At 45.0% G+C, this 10,339-nt stretch overlaps 1 non-coding gene across 1 annotated transcript; it reads right to left on the reverse strand.

Annotated features, from left to right (window-relative positions):
- Nucleotides 1-8,052: 8,052 nt before the first annotated feature.
- On the reverse strand, nucleotides 8,053-8,127 carry Trnat-ugu. The gene has a single exon. It is a non-coding gene; the product is annotated as a tRNA-Thr (tRNA).
- Between the last annotated feature and the right edge of the window lie 2,212 nt (nucleotides 8,128-10,339).

Consider the following 10,339-nt stretch of genomic DNA (forward strand, 5'->3'; position numbering starts at 1 on the left):
GAAAACAGCGACACGCCACCGATATTGCGATCAGCGTGTGTAGCAATCCGTTGATATATCCATCCAGCTTACTGTAGGCCCACAATGCGACGATATTCAGATGGCTCAAGTATTTATCAGCAGTACGTACTCGTCGGTGGGGAACTGTTGTATCCCACGATGAATTTTGCAAACACTGTTCCCCTTAAAACCGTTACTGCCTGCAGAGTCAAAACAGAGGGTGCACAGACAGGCCTCTGGGGCGTCATCTAACGGCCAATAACTGTGACAAATGAATCATTAACACTACAACCCCTCAGTATCCACATATTATCCCCTGGAGACATTTCATTCCTGCAGTGTATATTAATAGAGCTGTCGCGACGAAATGCTCAAAGTGGGTCATCGAAAACTGGCAAGTTTCAGCACTTAGGAACACTGGTACAATGTGGTGCCTAAGCCGTTGTCCCACGTGGCCCCGAGTCCGACTGTACCTACCGCGGAAACACGATACGGCCCAAAACAAAATTAGGCCCACAGTTTGCTTTGAGTGCTGCCTAAAAATTGTGGTAAGTTCGTATGGGACCAGACTGCTGAGATCATCGGTCTCTAGGCTTACAAAATACTTAATCCAACTTAAACGAACTTAACGCTAAGGGCAACACACACACATCCATGCCCGAGGGAGGACTCGAACCTCCGACGGGGGGAGCCGCGCTAACCTTGCAAGGCGGCTCGGACCGCGCGGCTACCCCGTGCAGTGCTACTTAAAACCTCGGCTCCCAAACAAAACAGCTGACAGAGCAAAGTGGCCTTAATCTTCATGCCAACCTAACTGTCTTTTACAGGAGCAGCGAGGTATGTTCACTTGCATGGTGCTGGCGTCTACTAACGAGCAACTTCACCCTGCAAGGACCGTCAAGACAAACCTGTTTCCGCTCAGAGATGTTCTGCTCTACTAGAGAGATAGGTGACTACAGATCTTTCAGGCAGACAAATGAATATCATTGCACACGAATACACGACATGACAGGTGCTTCATTCCAAAATAGACGCCTTTCAATCTCTCGCCCATCATCACGTAACACATAAAACTGATGTCCTAATTTCCCCAGTCATTAAGTACTCAAGTTGCTGAATCAGTTTTTAGCCTCAAGTGTTATCTTTTTTTATAAAGTTCTATCGCTAGTCGTTAAGGATGTGGCATCACAGCATGATCTTCGCCTTTAATTATCTGAGGAAACTATAGGTGATATGAGGGGACCACGACAAACACACGTGTAGTTTGGCAGATAGGTACTTGAATTTTGCTTCTCCAAAAAGCCTGTTCGTCTGTTCAAGAAAAATGAAATTAATGAAAACTGTTCCACATAAAACTGTGAGCATTCACGACAACTCGGGTAATCTAACAGGGCTGACAGCAAAGATTTAAATAATACATAGAGAGCCTGTGTGCGGTGCCACGTCGCACTATCAGTCGCCATATTTCTTGTGATCATTCTGCAGTTGCTCTTTCAGGTGAGTATTCTGAACTTGTTTTGGAGTCGAGAGAGTTAGTGTTGTTTTTGTAAGCTACAAAATGGTCGAATTTATTTTCGTAATTGCGTCTTCCATGTGTCCAGGGTACAAATGCAGGTTGTTGATGTATTTGTTTAAGTGCCTAATACCAAAGCTTGTTTCATCCAAGCTGTCCTTGCCATATGCCATAACCCATATGACACTCTCAGAATTTTATGACTACGGAGAATCTTGACAAATGCAAAAAAGATAAGATTACTGGAAAGTGAGGAGCATAGGATCCTAAGATATCACTGTGATTGAAAATGTAGTTGTTGGGCGGAAAATATGGCGATTTACGCCTTTTTTGCATGGGAGTTATAAAGCAATTGACATCTACAATGGACATTACTCCAATAATTGTTTTTTCCGCTTTGTGTCAAACCTTAAATGACGTTTCTTGGCCGGCCGGTGTGGCCGGGCGGTTCTAGACACTTCAGTCTGGAACCGCGTGACCGCTACGGTCGCTGGTTCGAATCCTGCCTCGGGCATGGATGTTTGTGATGTCCTTAGGTTAGTTAGGTTCAAGTAGTTCTAAGTTCTAGGGGACTGATGACCTCAGATGTTAAGTCCCATAGTGCTCAGAGCCATTTTGTTGAAGTTTCTTGTCGCATTACAAACTACGGGTTACAAACAGAAAGGCCCGTTATTTTCTGTGAGCATGTAGTTACAAGTTTTAAATAATTATGGCTTCAGATTATAATACGACCCACGGCACGCAGAGAAAAATAGTGAAAAATGTAAATTACTCTGCTAAACAATCTTGGTGTTCTTTTGTTCATTTTGCAAAATTTAGATCTGTATGATGAGCAGATGATAAACTGTTTCAGGAGACGAACAGTTTACCAAGACAGTATTTTACGTACTAGGATCGTTCAACAACTAAGGCCACATATCTTTTTTTCTCAGAAAGTATTCATTGTTAAGAGTCAGACTTTGGTGACAATATACATCAACATGTTTTGTCCATGTCCTATTTTTCTATGTAGTCTCCGATAAGTTCTACGGCCGTACGCCGACGTTGTGGAAGAGTATGTATTCTCTGCTGGTAAAAGTTCTGGTCCTGTAGGCGTAGCCATGTTTTCATTGCGTGACTGCATGATAGACACTCTCGTCATCTTCAAAGTGTGTTCCCCGTAGAGAATGAAATGGCCCTTCTTTGAACCTTGTGGTCCGCTGTGAGCACTCGTGGAACCCATCGTGAGCACCTCTTTGAATATCCGAGAGTCTCGATCATTGCAGACGCACTTCCAATGCTGACCGATAACTGTAGAGCGAATTGTCGAGTTGTGGTGCGACGGTCGGCACGAATTATGGCATCTGCACGATTCAGCATGTCTGGAGCAGTGGCTGTGACAGGACGCCCCAAGCCTGGCTGATCATGAAGCTCTGTTTCAGCATTTCCTGGGGCTGTAACTTTCTTTACCCATCGCCCAACTGTACTCCTGTCAACTGCAGCATAGCCATACGTGGGCACAAACGTTTATGGATGTTCACCACGGTTTCTTTTTCTGCACACAAGAATTCAATATCATCACGCTGCTTGTAACGTGAGTCGTATGTAGACACCACTTTGACGCTGTACTACGGGTCTACCATCTGACAGAACGGTTCGAAACTTCACCGGCGCACAGAACAAACATCAAATGTGTATCACCAACAAGGACGTTTGATTATGTTTTTTTTTTTTTTTTAATGTGGGGCATTACTTATTGAACGACCCTTGTATTAATTACATACACATGCGATCAGCCAACAATTTCATTGCATATTGACTAGCTGGGTGAGTTAGGCCATACTGTACGTAATCAGTGAATCAGGTTTTTCGTATTGACCCATGTAACATGCAGTTGGTATCACTTACTTCAAATTCAAATCCAAATTTAACTACTTGGCTGGTTCAGATGGCTCTAAGCACTATGGGACTTAACAGCTATGGTCATCAGTCCCCTAGAACTTAGAACTACTTAAACCTAACTAACCTAAGGACATCACACAACACCCAGTCATCACGAGGCAGAGAAAATCCCTGACCCCGCCGGGAATCGAACCCGGGAACCCGGGCGCGGGAAGCGAGAACGCTACCGCACGACCACGAGCTGCGGACTAACTACTTGCTACATACAATTTACATAAAAGCAAACTTTCTCTAGAACGTTTGTCTGTGAACTGTTTGTTCTCTGCAACTTGTGGACTATGTATATTTCCTACTGATATTGCAATTTTTCCATTGCGTATATCTTATTAATAATAAAGGGTGTATTATTAAACCACACAAATACTGAACCTAAACTGAGTTAACCAGATCATGCCTTCTCATTCTAAATGTCACAAAAACGATCATCTAGGACTAAAGTAGTGCATACGTACAAATTACATTCACTGCCGGAAGACGATGTACGTATATCAAGTGTTCGTCCGCTATAATCGGACGTAATTTGGATTCTCGCTTTAAATTCTGAACAGTGATTTCGTGATTACACTGAATCGCGAATCAACCGGTGTAGGCAAAAGCATTCAAATACAGACATATGGAAAGAGGCAGAATACGGCACTGCGATCGACAACGCCTATATAAGTGAACAAGGGTCTGGCGCAGTTGTTAGATCGGTTACTGCTGTTACAATGGCCGTTTATCAAGATTTAAGAGTGTTTGAACGTGGTGTTATAGTCGGCGCACGAGCGATGGGACCCAACATCTCCGAGGTAGCGATGGAGATTTTCCACACGATAATTTTACGAGTGTACCCTGAATGTCAGGAATTCTGTAAAACATCAAATCGCTGCGGCCGGAAAAAGATCCTGCAGGAACGGGACCAACGACGACTGAAGAGAATCATTCAAAGTGACAGAAGTGCAACCCTTCAGCAAATTGCTGCAGATTTCAATGCTGGGCCACCAACAAGTGTCAGCGAGCGAACCATTCGACGAGACATCATCGATATGGGCTTTCGGAGCCGAAGGCCCACTCGTGAACCCTTGATGACTGCACGACACGAAGCCTTACGCCTAGCCCGGGCCCGTCAACACCGACACTGGTCTGTTGATGACTGGAAACATGTTGCCTGGTCGGACGAGTCTCGTTTCAAGTTGAATCGAGCGGATGGACGTGGACGGGTATGGAGACAACCTCATGAATCCATGGACCCTGCACGTCAGCAGGGGACTGTTCCAGCTGGTGGAGGCTCTGTGATGGTGTGGGGTGTCTGCAGTTGGGGTGATATGGAACCCCTGATACGTCTAGCTACGACTCTGGCACGTGACACATATGTAAGCATCCTATCTGATCACCTGCGTCCATTCGTCTCCATTGTGCATTTCGACGGACTTGGGCAATTCTACCAGGACAATGCGACAGTCCACACGTTCAGAATTGCCACAGAGTGACTTCAGGAAAACTCTTCTGAGTTTAAACACTTCGGCTGACCCCAAACTCCCCAAACATGAATATTATTGAGCACGTCCGGGATGCCTTGCAACATGCTGTTCACAACAGATCTCCACCCCCTCGTACTCTTACGGATTTATGGACAGCCCTGCAGGATCCACGGTGTCAGTTCGTTCCAGCACTACTTCAGACATTAGTCGAGTCCATGCTACGCCGTGTTGCGGTACTTCTGCGTGCTCGCAGAGGCCCTGCAAGATATTTGGCAGGTGTACCAGTTTCTTTGGCTCTTCAGTGTATTTGACACATTATCTGTCACCGTCCTATACCACGACCATTTATGTTGACACACAAAATATGGTGGAGAGGTGTGCAGGTTGCCCTATGTGGAGTGAGAAGAAAGTCCAGACAACTGCTCAATGGCCTAACTCTCAGTTGGCAGGTGAGTCAATATTATACCGATGCGATTACCTATGTTGATTAGCATTAGTGTTAAATATTGTAGATGTAACTAAATGTTTGAATTGTATACTCAATGTTCTGTTTGTATTCTGTTTCACGTCGTGGAAGGGTGACATAGCTTGCAGTCGGCAGCATCGTCGACGCCGCCTTCAATATTCATGAGTCCGCAGCTCATGGCCTTGCGGTCGCGTTCTCGCTTCCAGGGCATGGGGACTCCGGGTTCGATTCTCGGCGGGGTCAGGGATTTTCACCTGCCTCGAGATGACTGGGTGTTTGTGTTGTCCTCATCGTTTCATAGTCATTCCTGAAAATGGCGAGGTTGGACTGAGCAAAGGTTGGGAATTAGTATGGGTGCTGATAACAGCGCAGTTGACCGCCCCACAAACCAAACATCATCAACATCATCATCATCATCATCATCATCACCATAATCAATATTCATGAGCTGGACGCCGTTGCCCTGCACGCAAGGGCCGTTTGGCGAGAGAAGAATCTGTCGGCGCGTGTTATCAAGTTAATGAATGACACTAATTGTTGAAATGGTTCAAATGGCTCTGAGCACTATGGGACTCAACTGCTGTGGTCATAAGTCCCCTAGAACTTAGAACTACTTAAACCTAACTAACCTAAGGACAGCACACAACACCCAGCCATCACGAGGCAGAGAAAATCCCTGACCCCGCCGGGAATCGAACCCGGGAACCCGGGCGCGGGAAGCGAGAACGCTACCGAACGACCACGAGATGCGGGCTGTTGAAATGTAATATAATAATACAGAGTTATGTTGTAAATGGAAAAATGCCGTGTTTAAGATCAGGTCTTGTTTACAGTTGATACTGAAACAACTGTGTTAGTGTATGACTTCTGATGTGAAAATATACATCGATGACTTTGAATGTTGGCGTATTCCTCAATCAAAATATCGATATGTTGGAACATGATAAAGATGTGTATAAATTTGTTTTATTCTGTATTCGTCATGTAGTGATAGATCTGAGGATCGAATTTCATTAATGAATTTTGGAACATCACTGAATATTAAAGTGAGACACTGAGCGATATTTTGAGAGTTTCCAGCATAGATATTAGGCAGTTGGTGCCGTTTGGGGAAAGCTAAGGGATTTTATGAATGATTGAGATGAAAAAAAACTGAATCTTCGTCAATTTATGAATGTCCCTCCTACTTCATGCACGAGGAACTTCAGCTGATGAGATAGTATATGAGAAAGCGTACCACCACAGTTGTATCTTGAGATTGTCTCACACGACAAGTAATGTGCCGCCGAACAAGTAGTGTGAAATAACAAACACGTCTTCAAGATTCAGCTGTGGTGGTACTTTTTCTCATATGAATCTTCGTCTCTCTCAACTTCCGAGCTTGCAGAATGTCAATAAAAACTATCTTTTGAGTTAATTCGAATTTTCGTTGTGGCGTCGCACCAGCTGTCTTCGCCAGTGTAGCCTCTCTGCGGCATTCTACGTATTTTATCTTCGTTGACCCATTATGGACCGTGGGACAACGGCTGGCATGTATTTCTTAATGCAATGACTTACCAACAGCCGTATGTATTGAAGAAATTTATTTTATGAACTTCTCATGTGCTACCAGTTTCGGCATTAATTGATGCCATCTTCAGGCCCCACACGTCATAGTCGTAAAATCGCTATACACGGAAGGAGCCATATAACTGGATCCGTGAATCAAATCGTTATGCAACAGCTCTTGGTGGCCAGGCGACACATGTGTCGATGGCATCAATGTAATGCCGAAATTGGTAGCATATAAGAAGTTTATAAAATAAATTTCTTCAGTTCATACGGCTGCTGGTAAATCATTGCATCAAGAAGTTCTACGTATTTGGCTGACACCGCACAGCGGTGCCGGCGTGCTGAACTTGTGCGAGGCTTCAGCAGGTTCCACCGCCGGTAACCACGCACGCTCCGCTACGCAGTCGCTTGAGTCGATGATGGAGCCAGGCAGCCCACGTCGCGAGACTAATTACCACTCCCCGGGCACGCCGACGTCGTTCAGCAGCTAACCTCAGGAGGCGGGAGCTGCAGAGTGCTCGGAGAGACAGGGAAGGGGGTCTGTAATTACGACGACAGCCTCTTGGATTAAGCTGCGTGCGACCAGGCGTTGCACACTTCCTCACACGCGTTAGTAGCAAAGGTGCGGTAGCGTAACTCGTATTCATCGAAGTACTGTACTATGTAGAAATGATTACGTGAGAACAAACTGGTACGAAAATTTTTGTCGTACTGAAATCCTTCATACTGTTCAGTCTTAATGACTCCGTCTGCTATGCTACTGAAACTTGCAACATTCGATTTTTTCTAAGTATTAGGGACAATAAAACTGGCCAGGTATGTCTAGGTCCCGTCCACTGAGGCTTCTGTACTAACTTAATTTTGTATATAGACAGTTCATCATACTTGGGAATCGAGAACCTGTTACATATATACTGATACTGCCAAGATATCACTCCTGGTAAATCCAAGAGTTTCGAGAATGCTTTAATTTTAGATATATGAAGATAGTAACTGTTCTCGAAAGAACAGATACCATTGATAACCGTGCAGCTTCTCTAGAATAAATGATAATTAATTGAAATCCCTCAGCTGCCGATAGGCGTTGTCGACATACCTTGATGCGGAAAGCTGAAAATACGTGCCCCAACCGGGACTGGAACCCGGGATCTCCTGCTTACATGGCAGACGCTCTATCCATCTGAGCCACCGAGGGCACAAATGAATAGCGCGACTGGAGGGACTTACCCCTTCGACGCTTCCCGTGAGATCCACATTCCCAACTGTCCACAATCTACATACGTATCTATTAGGAACATTACGTATGTAGATTGTGGACAGCTGGGAATGTGGATCTCACGGGAAGCGTGCAAGAGATAAGTCCCTGCAGTCGCGCTATTGACCTGTGTCCTCGGCAGCTCAGATGGATAGAGCGTCTGCCATGTAAGCAAGAGATCCCGGGTTCCAGTCCCGGTCGGGGCACACGCTTTCAGCTCTCCTCATCAAGGTATGTCAACAACACCTGTCGGCACCTGAGTGTTTCAATTAATTATCCTTTAATTTTAGGCCAGAAGTCCGATAAAAAAGACAAAAAATATTTTTTATACTATTACAAATAAACAATTTCCGGATGTTTTCCTTTACTTGTAGTGTGAAACCCTGCTTTTGGCCGAATTTCATGATTCTAGGTCAAAAGGAAGTACCGTAAAGGTGTTAATGAGTGAGTTTGCTTCAAAATATGTGACACGGATAGCCGTTTCTTTTGATTGCATTGACTTACAAGCTTAGCTTCTCCTCATCCACATCTAGAGTTATAAAATGTTACTTCTCTTGTTATTTTCTTGGTAGTCTCATAGTCTTCTGTGTGATACATTTTAGCTCCATTTACAATAGCTCTTCCACCAAGACTGTCCATTCCACATCACATTCCCTCCCTCACCCCCTCTCCCCAAGATTATCCAGTTACAATTACTCTCCCGCGACGATTCAGTACGAAGAAGAAAAACAGCGATATATTATATATAATTAAAGTGTTTACAACTTTATCAATAAAATCGCTGGTACATCTTGGAAACAATTAGTTAAAATTAATTTGTAGAAGTGCAAATAGAATGCTTCAACATTAACTCACCTATGTATACGTGTAATACGAGTATTTAAACATGGAGCAACTATTTTTATGCAAATGTGTGTATACTTAATTACACTGCATAAAAAAAGAGTTAGTGCACCTGGAAAGACGACGTTGATTTTGGTCTGATGACAGCATATGCCACCTACGGGTAGTAATTTTACTGACAATGGTTTCAACGACGTCCGCAAACAGGTACTGTTGGGGCATAGCTGTCAGAACGCCAGCTGTCTACCCGTTAATAGGAAATTCTAACAGCCAGAAGACTCACGGAGACTCACTCATGCTTCCTACAGTCAACTGAGAGAGTTTGAAAGGCTTCAAATTGTGGCCTCCCGAGTGGCGAATTGGTCATTTCGGACAATTGCCACACATTTTGAACGTGCTGCCCCAGTTGTGCAACGGTGCTGGTATCAGCGGTGACGTGAACATTCTCACATCTATAGGAGAGGTTCTGGACGTTCACAGGGGCACAGAAGCCCGCTGCGATCGTCGTACTGTAAGGGCAGCAACGGCAGATGATTGTGCAGCTACCGCAGCACAGATAAGTGGGTTTGTGAGCCCACACGTGTCAACACGGAGTGTTGCGAGCCGGTTATTAGCGGTGAGACTACGGGCACGCACACCTCCAGCACGTTTTTCACTCACGGCACAGTATCGACGTGCACGGCTCGACCCGTGCCGATGCAAGATCAACTGGAAGATGGAATGGCACTCCGTGGTCTGCAGCAGTGAAAGCAGATTCTGCCTGCAGGCAAGTGATGGTCGTATGCGTGACATAGATACGGCGAGCACTGCCTCATAGTTAGAACGGAGTAGGGAAGCTAGAAAATCTGAAAAGCGAAATGGGGAGGCTCAGTCTACATACAGTAGGGGTCACTGAAGTGTCATGGAAAGAAGACAAGGATTTCTGGTCATATGAGTGTAGGCCAATATCAACAGCAGCAGAAAACGTTATGACGAGAGTAGCATTCGTTACGAATAGGAATGTAGGGCAGAGAGTGTGTTACTGTGAACAGTTCAATGGTAGAGCTGTTCTCATCAGAATCAACAGCGAACCAACATCGACATCAATAGTTCAGGTATACATGCCGACTCTGATTGTTGCCAGCATCATATTTAAAGTACCAGGGACGCAGGTTGCTAGCCTTACTTGCCCCGGGTGCCATTGAGTTTTATCCCTAACGGTTGGGCGACTAACCGGTGGCCTTGATAGTCTTTGCCGTCTGAGCACAAAGGTCACCACGACTGAGAATATGTCCGAGATGCCCAGCCTTATTCCAAAGTAACTGGTATCC

The sequence above is a fragment of the Schistocerca americana genome, chromosome 1 (genome assembly GCF_021461395.2).
Source record: "Schistocerca americana isolate TAMUIC-IGC-003095 chromosome 1, iqSchAmer2.1, whole genome shotgun sequence".
In the NCBI taxonomy this organism is placed as follows: Eukaryota; Metazoa; Arthropoda; class Insecta; order Orthoptera; family Acrididae; genus Schistocerca; species Schistocerca americana.